The sequence below is a fragment of the Delphinapterus leucas genome, chromosome 10, assembly GCF_059928025.1.
Source record: "Delphinapterus leucas isolate spDelLeu-1000000601 "Yukka" chromosome 10, BTC_Dleu_Yukka2, whole genome shotgun sequence".
NCBI classification, from domain to species: domain Eukaryota; kingdom Metazoa; phylum Chordata; class Mammalia; order Artiodactyla; family Monodontidae; genus Delphinapterus; species Delphinapterus leucas.
The window spans coordinates 14,383,988-14,398,608 of NC_143138.1; the positions used below are offsets into that span (position 1 = coordinate 14,383,988).

General features: G+C 38.8%; 1 protein-coding gene across 1 annotated transcript in view; it reads left to right on the plus strand.

Annotated features, from left to right (window-relative positions):
- RNF144B (ring finger protein 144B) overlaps window positions 1–14,621 on the plus strand; it is a 219,733-nt gene that overhangs the window by 187,827 nt on the left and 17,285 nt on the right. The window lies entirely within an intron of this gene.

A 14,621-nucleotide genomic window follows, 5' to 3' on the forward strand; every position in this document is an offset into this window, starting at 1 on the left:
TATAATATTTAAAAAATTTGCTTCAGATCTATCTTTCTCCCTACCTCCCTTCTCCTTTCCAAGTTGAAATCTTACAGATATAGTTGAAGCCCCTGTAGCTAACCTGATTCCATTTCTTTCCTGCCATCAGCAGAGGTAACAAGTATCCTGAACATGGAGTTTTAATTCTTGTGAATATTTTATACCTGTACTATATGTGTACCCATAAATAATTTATAACATTGCTTTGCCTGTTTTCCATCCTTATAAAACAATATGTTTTGGGCTTCTTTAACTTCTCACTCAATATACATTAATACACATGCTTTAGTGCATTTAAACTGCTGTATTCAACTGTATAAAAAATCATAATTTATCCATTCTTTTGTTGATGGATCTTTAATTTGTTTCTATTTTTTCTCAGACAATGCAGGAATAAATATTCTTTTTTTTTTTTGGTACGCGGGCGTCTCACTGTTGTGGCCTCTCCCGTTGCGGAGCACAGGCTCCGGACGCGCAGGCTCAGCGGCCATGGCTCACGGGCCCAGCTGCTCCGCGGCATGTGGGATCTTCCTGGACCAGGGCACGAACCTGCATCCTCTGCATCGGCAGGCAGACTCTCGACCACTGCGCCACCAGGGAAGCCCAGGAATAAATATTCTTGTACATGTCTCCTTGTGAGGTTTCTCCATAGAATATATACCTAAGTGTGGCATTACTGAGTGGCATAAGTCCCTTTTAAATTTTTTTATTGAAATATAATTCACATACCATAATATGCATACACTTAAAGCATACAGTTCAGTGGTTTTCAGTATATTCAGCATGTGCAGCCATTGATACAATCTAATTTTAGAGTATTTTTATGTTAAGAAATCCAGTACCCACTGGAAGGTACTCTCCATTCTCCCTTCTCCACAACCTCTAGCACGTGCTAACTAATCTTTCTGTCTCTATGGATTTACCTTAGAGTACCTTGGACACTTCATATAAATGGAACAGTACAATATGTGGCCTTTTGTGTTTGGCTGCTTCTTAGCATCATGTTTTCAAGGTTCATCCATGTTTTATCATATAGCAGTACTTAATTTCTTTTAAAGCTGAATAATAAGTTGTAAGAGTTTTTATATATTTTGGATATTAGTCCCTTATCCGATATATTATTTGCAAATATTTTCTTCTATTCCAGGGGTTATATTAACATTCTTGATAGTGTCATATGAAGCACAAAAGTTTTTAATTTTGAAGAAGTCTAATTTATCTATTTTTTGTTGTTTTGCCTGGGTTTTTTTGGTGTCATATCTAAGAAATTATTGACTAACCTAAAGGTCATGAAGATTTATGTCTATGTTTTCTTCTAATAGTTTATAGGTTTAGCTCTAGCATTTAGGTCTTTGGTTCATTCTGAGTTAATTTTGGTGTGTGGTGTGAGGTCGGGATCTAACTTTATTCTTTTGCGTGTGTTAGCCAGTTGTCCCAGTACTATTGGTGGCAAGACTATTCTTCATTGAATTGTCTTCTCATGCTTGTCAAAAATCAATTGGTCAAAAGCCTATGGGTTTATTTCTGAACTCTCTATTTTATTCCATTTTTCTATATCTCTGTCCTTATGCCAGTACCATACAGCCTTGATTAATGTAGTTTTGTAGTGTGTTTTGAAACCAGGAAGTGTGAGTCTTCTTACTTTGTAATTCTTTTTCAAGATTGTTTTTGAATATTTTGATTCACTTGCATTTCCATATGAGGTTTAGGATCAGGTTGGCAATATGTGTAAAAAAGGCAACTTGGATTTTGATGGACTTTGTATTGAACCTGTAGATTGATTTGGGGAGTATTTTCAGGTTAAAATATTTAATCCTTCAATACATGAACTCAATACATGAACTTCAATACATGTAAAACTCCATTTTACAGATACTCTTTAATTTCTTTCAAAGATGCTTTATAGTTTTCAGTGTACACATTTTATACTTTTTGGTTAAATTTATTCCTAAGTATTTATTCTTTTTGTTGCTATTATAAATAAAATTGTTTTCTTATTTTCATTTTCAGATTGTTTATTGCTAATGTATAGATATACAATTGATTTTGTATATTGATCTTATATCTTGCAACCTTGCTAAATGTGTTTGCTGCTTCTAATAGTTTTATTTTTGGTGGTACCTTATGATTTTCTATATATAAGAAGACTATGTCATCTGCAAATAGACATAAACTTGCTTCTTTTAAAAAATGTGGATGTCTTTTTTTTAAATTTTCTTGCCTAATTGGCATGGCTAGAATCTCCAATACAATGTTGAATGGAAGTGGTGAGATGGACATCTTTGTATTGTTTCTAATCTTTCAAGCTTTTAGTCTTTCACTATTAAATATGTTGTGGTTTTTAAAAAAAATAGATGCCCTTTATTAGATTGAAGGAGTTTCCTTCTATTCCTAGTTTATTGAATGTTTTTGTCATGCAAGGTTTTGGATTTTGTCCATTGCTTTTTCTGTATCTATTGAGATGATCATGTAGCTTTTAACCCTTTATTTTACTAATATGGTGTCTGCATTGATTCATTTTTCTATGTTGAACCAATTTTGTATTTGTAGGATAAATTCCACTTGGTCACATGGTATATATAATCTTTTTTATGTGTTGCTGAATTTTGTTTGCTAGTATTTTGTTCAGGATTTTTACGTCACTATTCATTAGGAATATTCATATGTATTTTTCCTTTTCTCATTGTGAGTGTCTGGTTTTGGTTTCAAGGCAATATTGGACTCATAGAAGGAGTTAGGAAGTGCTCTTCCCTCTTCTAGTTTTTGGAAGAGTTTGTGAAGTATTCATATGAATTCTTTTTTGAATATTTTGTAGTACTGAGTGGTGGAACCATCTGGTCCTGGGCTTTTCTTTGTGGGAAGTTTTTGGTTACTAATGTCATCATGTTCTTTGTTATAGGTCTATTCATATTTTCTGTTTCTCTTGAGTTAGTTTTAGTCATATGTATCTTTCTAGGGATTTGTCCATTTTATTTAGATTATCTGATTTGTTGGCACAAGATGAGGCTTTGATGGAGCTTCAGTTCCGTCCCCCGCCTCCAGTGGCTGCTAGGCTACTGGTTTCCACTGTGATTTCAGGTTGCTGGCTTTCAAAGTTACCATGGAGGTGGAGAGGGGGCGATCGGAATAAAAATGCTGCAAAGGTCACTGTTCTTACTGAGAGTCATATGTTTTTCTTGAATAAACACTCCCTGGATTGCTGAAAGCCTTTGGTTAATTATCAGAGTTCTGAAAAAGTTGATTCTGACAATTTTGCCAGTAGTCTTATTGCATTCACAGAGACAGAATTTTCGATGATCCTACTCAGCTGTTTTCACTAACATCACCCCTTGGTCCATTACCATTTTACCTGAAAATCGAAATCAAATAATAACAGATAAGATGAAGTCCTGGAAAGTTTTTTATACTTTTCCACACTATGCCAAAAAATTAATGTTAGCTCTGCTACTCAGGGGAGAAAAGAGTTTGCCAACATAAAATAAAAATAGCACACTTACATATTTGGAATCCCAGCCTATCATGAAAAATGAACCCAGAGTAACAGGCCACTTACTGACCCAGTGAGAAAAAGCCCAGGGAAATTCAATTAGGAACTCTACCATTTAAAGAGTTGGTAGAGGTGAAGTATCCAAGAAAGGGGAATGAAGTGTATTGAGTAGGAAATCAAGTTAGAAGAGTTTTATGTCAGAAAGCAAAGAGGATGTTTTGGTCAGAGGGTGTGAATAACAGTGTTGCATATTTTGAGATGTCAAATAAAATAAAAAGATTCCACTGAATTTGATACCATGGAAGTCACTGATCACCTTATACAATTGTTTGGATGGAATTAAATGGCACATATGAGAGAGAAGCCAGGTTAGAGTGTGTGAAGAATATTGATATGAAGATAGAGGAACTTTGACACTTGACAGTCCTTGGAGAAGTTTTCCATGAAGGGAGGAGAGAGTAATAATGTTTAGTGAGAATGGGGAGAAAGTACATGGGAAAGTTTGAAAATCTGGAGATACTTGATCATGGTTGAATACAATAGAAAGGGACCAATAGGAAAGAAAAGATTAACCATACAAGAGATACACACTTAATAATGCCAAGTTCTTGACAAAATCAGAAAGGATAGAATCTGGAATGCAGAGGGAAGAATTGGCCTCAGCTAGAGGGATGAAAGATAGTATGTATGTTGTGTCTTTGGGCAGCACAGGGAGTCCTGTCTGATGGTTTCTGTTTTCTCCAAGAATTTTCTCTGGATTATCACAATGTTTAGAGCTAATGCTTAAAGAACTTATCCTCTAGTTTGCATCCAAGCTTACTGATATAAACAATTACAAAACTAATTAAGAGTCCAACTATATGAGCCATTGGAATAATTTTCAGAGAAAGGAGAGGTCAATATGGGCTGGAGTAGCTAGATAAAGATTAGTGGAATTCAAATGCACTGGTATCTGGAGATAAAGGGTTAATATTTTATTTTCTTATTGAATAAATTACTGGAATAGCTGGAAATTAATGAAATTAAGATTTATGGCATTGCAGGGAGGTTTCTGGTCAAGACTGTATATGCCCTTCAAATCATTTAGCTTCCTGCATGGTGCAGTTTTTGCCTATCAACTGAAGGCTTGCAAACCCAAATTTCTTTCTATTCATGGGGCACTATGCAGAAGCCAAGGTTAAACATGCAGAGGGCTTTGCTCCTAGTGGAGTCTGTGTGAGGGTTGATTGAAGATGAAGATGATTCCAATGATGTCATCCTGATCACCTGAGTCTTTGGATGCATCATGTTTGTAGTTTGGGAAGGGGCTATAAGCTAATACTTTATAAATGCTTGGAACTTATCTAATTTTAATAGGTTTTCAGGGACATGAAGAGTCAGACTTTTCTTTTTGCAAACCCTTTTCCAAGAATTAAACCTGATACCTCTGTCTCCTCTGGTAGACCAGTTAGCCTGCCACTCTCTCTCTTTTTTTAAACTAAATTTGATTTTTGAGAGATTTAATCTCATTCCCTATCACAACATTATTTTTCATAACAGCAGGAAGAAATTTGATAAACTATTCTAGTTTCTTACATTTGTGAATTTAATTCCCACTTCGTCAAAATGGGCTTCTGTCAGGGGATGAAACCAGATGCACCGAGTTGTTCAGGTCTTAAATGTCTCTCTAGCTTGTGGAAGCAATTGCATTAAAAATCTTGATAAATATCGTTGCTGCCTTTCTTGCTCCCTCTGTGTTCCTGCTGCAGTTATACTATTTACACTTGAGCTTTTGCCACATCTGGTTAGAACTCAATGACTGCCCTCCCCAGGCCCCTGTTTTAAGTTACTATCTCCCTCAAGGTTTCTCTTCCATGCATTGGACTTCCATTAATTCCTTCCTTTGATTGAAAAGAGGCAGAGTGATGTAGCAAGAAGAGTATGGGCATTGGTCCCAGAGATGCCCAGGTTTGAATCCTAGCTTTGGAATCTGCTAGCTGAATGATATTGGTTATTTTAACTTTTCCGACACTCAATTTCATTATGCTTACCTTGAAAAATTGTTAGGTTTAAGTAAAATAACCAATGCCTCTGCATCTGGCACAATGATTTGCATATAGGAGCACTTATTCTGCCTGTTTTTTACACTTGTATTTATGAATTGGCTATAATAAAAAAAACAGCAACTTTTTATTCAAAGAGGGCTTATTCAAAACCTGGTTCTGGGGCTTCCCTGGTGGCGCAGTGGTTGAGAGTCTGCCTGTCGATGCAGGGGACGCAGGTTCATGCCCCGGTCCGGGAAGATCCCACATGCCACGGAGCGGCTAGGCCCGTGAGCCATGGCCGCTGAGCCTGCGCGTCCAGAGCCTGTGCTCCGCAACGGGAGAGGCCACAACAGTGAGAGGCCCGCGTACCGCAAAAAAAAACCCAGCCTGGTTCTGTGTTCCACCTACCCTCTCTTCAGGCTGTTATTTAACTCCCATTATGATTTCTTAGTTATCAAAGTTTCCCATACTGTTTTCATTACTTTGTATCCACATAGCACTTGATGCTTATGCTTTTGTACTTTCTTGTGCCTTGATGTGCTTGTGTAATGTGCAGCATACACAGCCTGAAGTTCACCTTGCGGCTCATCATTTTGTGTGGGGTATTGCTTACATGGTCTGCTTATTCTAAGCATCACAGTCTTGACTGCAGAGTTCTCTTGGTTAAGAAATTCAGTTATATTAGAAGTGAGGCTCTTCAACCTGGAACTCTATTAAGACAACAGAAAATATCTTTTGAGCTCCAAGGAAACATGTGAGAGGCTTAGTTTGAATTTTTCCACTTCTCCTCTTCGAAAATATATAGAGCAAGTTGAGTGAAAAAAAATTCACAAACTCCATTTTCAGTAAAACCGGGAGAACCAGAGATCTCTTAAACTATGCATTATGTATACATACTGCCCAAAGCAACTGAAGCCAATAGGAGCAGTCAAGGAGCTGCATGGTAAATGGTGATGGACAATGAGAAGGATGGTGAATAGGGCATTAGCTGTGGTGAATTTCAGGAAAGACAGTAAGTGTTTACTTCCAGACGAGGCGGGCCCCATTCTGAATGCCAACTGCAGTGATGAGCAAGGATGAATTCAGAGTGACCAACTGGTCCAGGTTTGCCTGGACCTTTCCTAGCTTTAGCATTGAATGTCCCAGTCTTAGGAACTTCTTCAATCCTTGGACAAACTGAGATATATTCACCCTAGATGAGATGGAACAGGGTGTGGAATTCTGGAGAGATGGGAAGGGTCTGGGGTCCACACAGGTGGCAGACTACAGAAAGTACAAATCAGAATGCACCAATAGAAAGTGGAGATCCTACCTTGGAAGGTAAGAGATATATGTCCTTTGTGGCAGTGGCTGGTGAAGAAACTGGAAGATCACATCAATGGAAACCATTCTGAACCTTAAGGGCAAAGGGAATGTGGTTGAATAATAACTGGCATTATTTTTAAAGGAAATAGTCTGTTGCAACAGACAGGAACAGAGAGAGCCCATGAGCTGTAAAGCTTGGCAGACTGGAACTCCTTAGTCCTTCCTTTCTACCCACTAGTAACCTTTTCAAAAAGCTAGTCCAGGAAAATTAAACTCATTCAAATATGAGTAACAGCAAAAGGAGGTGGAAAAGCAGCTATACAGAGATACTATCAAACTGTGGAAAAGAATTGGAAAATTTTCCTATAGACAATGAAATGCACCAGAAAAGTATTGCTAAGAAGCAGATAAAAATTGTAACTTAACATTACTTGATTATTTAGCAAGTAATAACTGTTATTAATGAAGGGGTAAAAAGCAGAAATACAAGAACTCAGGACCAGACAACAGATGATGAAATAATTAAAGGAAGAGGTACAATGGGATTTGGCAGAAACCATGGAAGAAACAAAAGAAAAAGGAAAAATTTTTTTCAGAAGTCTAAATTAGAACACAAGAAGAGTAGGCACCATTGAAAGCACAGAAGGAGACAAAGTATGGGAAAAGTGAATGAAACGAACAAGAAATACAGAAATAAAAAGAATTAGAGGCAAAATTATAGGAAAAAAGCACAAGCAAACTTATACATATGGAGTCTCCCAAGAAGAAAACCAAAACAAAAGAACAGACGAATGTTTAAAAATAAAGTTAAAGGAAACTTTTCTAAAAACAAAATAAGGCATGAATCTACATATTTAAAGGGCTTACTGTTTACCAGGGAAAATTGATCTAGAAAAGTCAACATCAACACATATCTTAAAGTGATTAGAGTAAAGAAAGAAAGTTTTGGACAAGCAGGTAAAAACATCAACTCACTTATGGGGGAATGAAGTTGGGCAGGCATCAGACTTTTCTAAAGATATAAATTAATCCAAAAAGACAGTGGAACAATTTTTTATATTCAAGAAAAGAAAGAATGGGCCAGAGATCTTATATATGACCAAGATGTCTTTCATCTGTAGTTTAAAGACTACAGGAAAACAGTTTTGAATATGCAAAAACCCAGGAAATGTTATTTATATAATGTCATTTTGAGGAAACGATTAGAGGGTGAACTGCCAAATAAACCATGACTGGGGAAGCTTCGCTGAAAAGACTGGCAGTGAACAGTAAATGTATTTAATTGCAGATTGAGATACAAAGCAAAAGAGGAGAAACTCAAGGGGTAAAGTCTAAAAGCAGTGGAGGTGGTTAGGACTCACAGTATCTTTGAAGGGGCCGAACCTTGATTGGAAGTGAGATACTCTCTTCATTATACAAAAGGTTGAAGGAAAAGCTAATTAGATGCAGGAAGATGGTCTCTGTGTTCTCTGTGAAGTAAAAGTCAAGTCCATACACTGAAAGTAGACGCCTAGTACTGGGATAAAGCTTAGTCCTGTAAGAGAAAACAAAAACAAAACAAAATTGTTTGGGATAGAGTGGGAGATAAAGGTTCCAAAGAATCACAGTAGAAGTATGTATAGGAAGAGTTTGCTATTTAAGGAAAACTTACAATGCGTCTGTTAAAGTGAACTATTTGTCATGAGGTGCTTACATTTATTTTTTCTGTAAATTGAATGTTGAATAGTATACAGAAGTTTAGGACAGACTTTTATATAATTTTGTAGCTGCGGATATACTACTTTGCTTGTTTCTTATGCAAATCCATTCACTTAGTTTCATTGTTCTACTATATTTTGACACACTGAGGGTAAGGAGTATCTTCCCTGTTGTACTCAGTCCAGTACTCTGCTCTCTTCAGGTGTTCATTCAATAAGATTTGATAAATTAGTAAATGAAACACACCTGTATTATTCTGTTCTGCCTAATATTTATTTTCTAACAGTCATTCCTAAGGATTCACATGAAATAATTCTTACTTTTATTTTATTTATTTATTTTTTAAGATCTCTTTTTTAAAAAAAATAATTAATTAATTAATTTATGGCTGTGTTGGGTCTTCATTTCTGTGTGAGGGCTTTCTCTAGTTGTGGCAAGCGGGGGCCACTCTTCATCGCAGTGCGCGGGCCTCTCACTATCGTGGCCGCTCTTGTTGCGGAGCACAGGCTCCAGACGCGCAGGCTCAGTAGTTGTGGCTCATGGGCCCAGTTGCTCTGCAGCATGTGGGATCTTCCCAGACCAGGGCTCGAACCTGTGTCCCCTGCACTGGCAGGCAGATTCTCAACCACTGCGCCACCAGGGAAGCCCCAATTCTTACTTTTAATAGTCACTTAATTTTCAGGCTCTGAGATAGTAAAATACAAACTTGAAATTCCTGGTGAAGCTTAGAATAAAAATTACAATGAAATTTATAAGTGCTAAACTATACATTTCTGACTTAAGCCAAGGTATAATATGTGTCTTAATAACTCTCATCCAGAAAGTCCAGTGAATTTTTTAATAAAATAAAAAGCCATATATGAAAGTGTGTATGGAAGACTGTTGTTCATAAGTCATGCTCTAGATGGGCCAGCCAGGTAAGTATTCAATAGCAGGTATGAATTTAAAAGGCAACTTGGCTAGTCATTTTAAGATGGTTAAAAAATCAGGCACCATAGAACTGTAGGACTGTATTAGCCAAGGATGAAATTCTCTGGGAGCTTTAAATGAAATTTGAATTGTTTGCTTATTGATATGGCCAAAATAATATTTCCAAGGCTTCCTTACCAGTTCCCTACTGACTCAAAAAGAATTTTCCAGAGATGTTGTCTCAGTCTAATTGCAATTCAGCCAATATACACTTCACACTGTTTTCCCTACAAAATTTGAAAAGTTTGCTTTATTGTTAATTTACTGTGAAAATGTCATTATTTAAATATATCACACTGTTCAGACTGTGATTCAAAGAGCACAAACTTTGGAACTGAAGAGCTGGGCCCCAGCCTCACTGCAGTCTATACTAACCATGAGACCAGAATATAACAATACCTTCTTTCTAGGATTGTTGTTAAATATGAGTAATAGTGTGATAAAACACTTAGCAGAGCGCTGGGTGCTTAGCAAGTGGCTGATGAATGGTAGCTATTCTTATTCTTACTATTTCATGGCAAGAAATTTTATTAAGGTTAAAAATCTCAGAGAAACAAAACATCCACAAATCTCAAACAGCCATCTGTTTCAAGCAACATTCATGGTATGAAACTCTAGCTCACTGAAATGATTTGGATCCCCTCTAAAACTCACCATAATGAGATTTGGCTTGCACCAGAGAAAAGCCATTAATGACCTAATTGTCAAATCTAATGGCCTGTTTTCAGTCATGTTCTTATTTATTTCCTCTGTGGCATGTGATGCTATTGACTATTCTTATCTTCATTCATTCATTTGGATTCCTCAAAAATGCTTTCTCCTGGCTCTTCTCTTGTTTCAGACTCCTTTCTTGGGGTTAGGGTTTTGAAGGGGCCTTTTCTCTGCTTCCTGGTCTCATCTTCTGTGAACACTTCCCTTACGTTCACCAGGCAGAGTCAATACAGTTCAGCAAGGCTTTGTTCAGTATTTAGTATGGACTTGCCCATCTTCCAGGTATTGGGGTCACAAGGACAATGAGATTGGAGAGGTAGAAACTCTCAGTGCTCCCTGTATTGAATTATTTTCCTTTCTGAACGCATAGGAGGTGATGTTTTTCAGCCCTTCGCTGGAGATTGAGCCAGGTAAATAGTTCTGAACCTGAGATGTGAACGCAGTTCATGGGTTGAGGCATTTAGGAGCCAGCACGCTACTTCCTGTTTCTCTTCCCATGCTGCTGTGGCCCAGGAAATGATGTGTTGACCTGGCAGTGTCACACAGTGGAGGGAGCCTGGGCCCATGATTTCCAGGTGGAAAACATTTCTACTAACTTGCATCAGACTTTGTAGGATTGAGAAAAAAAACTTGTACTAAGCTGCTGAAATATCAGAGTTTATTACATCCCATTTTATCCAATCCTATATTAAACCACTATAGTATGATATTCTTAGAGGAAATGGGTATATGTATATAAACAGATACTACCAATAAAATGTGCAGAGTGCCATGACGGACTAATCACAGGGTGCTTTTAGAGACTTGAGGAGGGGCGGTGAACTCATTCTGAGTGGAGGGTATTTAGGGAAGATGTGACTTCCTGGTTCTAATCCATTTCTTCCCATCCTTCCTCTCCATCCTTGTGTCCAACCTTAAGGAGATGCCAGGGGAGAGAGGGCTACGCCAAGCAGCAGTGTGCCTGGATTACTGTGATCAAGAAACCAAAGACCCAGCATCCTTTTTTCCCCTCAGCCCAGGTTCATGATGCCTGGGGACTTCTTTCAAGCTGTGATGCCTGGAAAGGCCAGATAAGATGTTGAGGGTAACCCAGCTTCATGACTTTTTTTTACTTAGCTCTGCTCAGACCAAGGTCAGCCAGAGAACTAGCTATGTCTTAAAGCTCTCTTGAATATACACTCTTGAATTAACTCCTTTATTTGTCTTATTATTTCCATTTAGTTCCATATTTTTTGTCTGTGTTCCTAACACCTCACAAATTTCTCTCCAGATCTTCCTGTAAGGTAGAGCTAATTGGGAAACATGCTGCCTCTATTCTGTATTCATTTACATTTGATTTTTCTCATTACAATGCTGTTATAACGAGGTTTGTTTCTATTGCCAGAGAAAATGTTAGTTTAGCTCATTCTTTACCTCTACTTGGCCAGAATCCTTTTGGTATTTTGTTAATTTCAGTTTTTAAAAGTTAAAAACATGTGAGTCATTCTACAGTTATAACTTTGTTTGTTTGTTCTCATTTTCTTTCTCTCTTCTCAAGATGGGGCTGTCCTATAGCTTCTCCCGAACTTTATTAATTTAACTTCTTGATGTTTCCCTCTTCTTACATCTTGAATTTCTCCCATATTTCTCCTCTGATCAACACCTTCCACTAAGCTGCAGGTTATGTGGGTGAGGGGACACTTGAGATGAATGTGGAGTATCTAGTATTATTTATCCAAGTGAACAAGAGTTAAAATATCATTCCAAACAGAGCATGGGCATGAAACACCATGGAGGTCTTAAGGGAACTGTAAATAATTCGGTACTGAGCAAGCAAATATAAAGACAGAGGTATCTTAATGTCTCATTCCTGGGTGTTGGGGTTAGTCTTGTTAAGTGTTGGCTGAGTTACAACTTAGAATTGGATCCAAAGAGTTTTTAAGTGTTGGTATATGATGTTCATGTCCAAAGCAAACAAAGATTCCAAGACTGGAACATCAATCTTAGGTCAAAGACTGTTAGAAGAAAGTCTAGATTCACCAGAAAGATTAACTATAAATGCTAAACTCAAAAGGCCATAGTGGGATCCAAGTTGAAATCCCAGAGGCAAAAATGTAGAGTCAGGAGAAGATGGCATTGGAGCAAAGTCAGGTATGGATCAATTAAGGGGGCTGAGGCCCAGAGTGAGAGTTCTAAAACCTAGTGGGTATTTATTGTTTGCCTTCATGAACTGGTGGGTTCAAAAGAGGACCATGGTGGCATCAGGTTGTGTTACAGGCCTAGGGCAGGGCAAACATGTAGGAGGTAAGGTTGGAAAGAGAGCTATAGATCATATCATGGAGAATTCTTGGCTAAGGGATCTATAACTCATAGGCCATACAGAATCAGTAAAGGATTCTAAACAGGGATGATATATGGTGAGATTTGCATGGATGGGAGCCTTCAAGCAGCAGTGTGAGGGTTGGACTGGTGGAGCATGAGATAGGAGGCAACAGGATCCCTGATTAAGGGGCTCCTGTAGTTGTTCAGGTGAGAGAAGAGGAGGCTGACTAGGGCAGTCAGTAGGGCAGTGAGCACTGGGCTTTTCCTTAAGGGGGGCAGATTTAGAAGGTAGATTCAATAGCATCTTTGTCTTATTGTATGTGTGGTGGCGGGAAAGGGGGGCAGTCAGAGTTGGCTTGCAGATTCCTAGGTGGATGGTGGAGTCAGCAGCAGTGATAGGGAGGTTGAGGGAGGAGAAGCTTTCAAAGATATTTAGTTTGGGACATGATGTTTTTGTGGTTCTCACATATCTGGGTGCAGAGGTTAGTGATCCATTGGAACTACAAGTCAAAATCTGCAGGAAGAGAGAGCATAGAGATAATTTGGAAATCCCATCAATGAAGGCAGACTCTCACCCTGAGAGACAATAGAGTGAAAAGTGGGCTGAAGACCAACCCTCCGATTTTAGATTAAAGACATGAAAGCAAACACCTGGAGGAAAGAGGGAGGATGGCATCAAGGGCCAATGTGAACAGATTTGTCTTGAATAGCCGAGGAGGCACCTTTGTCCACTGAGTCTGGACAGGCCCAGATGGGAGTAGGAACAGCTGTAGGTGTTGGGTCAGAAGTTGAGAGGATTCACCTTCACATCTTCCTGATGGAGTAAGAGATATTGTTTTCTGCTATGCATCAGAGCAGAGGTCAGCAAACTCTTTTTCTGAAAGGACAGATAATCAATAGTTTAGACTTTGCAGGCTATCTGGTCTTTGCCACAGCTACTCAACCCTGCTATTCTAGTGGGAAAGTAGCCATAGACATTACCTTAAATGAATTCTGTGTTTCAACAAAACTTTATTTACAAAAGAGGTAGTGGGCTAAATTTGGTCTGCGAGCCATAGTTTGCTGACCCTTGTATTGGAAGGTTGAGGCTTGAAGTGAATGTTGGAATTTTGGAATAGTCTTTGTGGGAAATGAGAGTAAGTGTTATCAGTGACAGGGAGAGCGTACAGGTGGAGCTGAGGGTCCAACTGACGTGTAAAAGGATGCTGGTCCTGCCTGCATTGCTTTGCGAGCGTCTAGCAATTCTTTGTTACTTCCTGCTTTGTGATCCCAGAGTGTTGCTTACACTTCTGGCTGATCACAGATGCCTCTCCCCCTAGATTGTGGACACTTTGAGGGCCAGGTTCTTATCTCACTTATTATTGTAACAGCTTGATTCCCCTCAGTTTTCAGCTAATCATCTTATCCTTTAGTTGTAAGCATTTGCCCCTCACCTCCCTGCGACACAGGGAGAAAATTTTCCTGGACCTGAGCCGCAGTTGCCAGGCCCGTCTCACTTCATGTTGGGTCCAGCCAGCCCTGTCTTATCCTTTGAGGACTGGTGACTAATGCGGTGACTGTTAGCTGGTCAGAGAAGCTGAAGTCATGCAGCAATTATGGCTCCACACACACGCATCCACTGTTTTATCTGTTGTTCTCCCCCCCATCTTCCTGTCTTTGGAACAAAAAATTTCTCTGACTTCACATGGCCAACACAGCTGTCCAACTGGCTGCAAACACAGAAGTGAATGAAGTCAGTGAAAGGATGAGTCACTGCACAACAGTGTCATTTACACTCTCCTCCATCCCCCCGCTTCCCTGCCCCAGACTGGGATGTACTGCTTAGGAAGGAGCCCTTTGCCACATCTCCAAGGGCAGTGTGCAAGGAAGAGCATTTTAGGGGAGGAAGTCACTCCCTTGGCTGAGTGGTTTAGTGGTGCTTAAATACTTTCTAGAAAAGGACAGACAACATGCAATTCACAACTCAAATCCATACAATTTAGTTATAGCTTAATAGTGTTTTCTGAGTCATGACACTGAGTGAACCTATAACCAAGGCAAGCTCACAGGAACCAATGGAAATCTTATTCCCTGCTGCTGTTGTCCATATTATTTCATGAAGCATC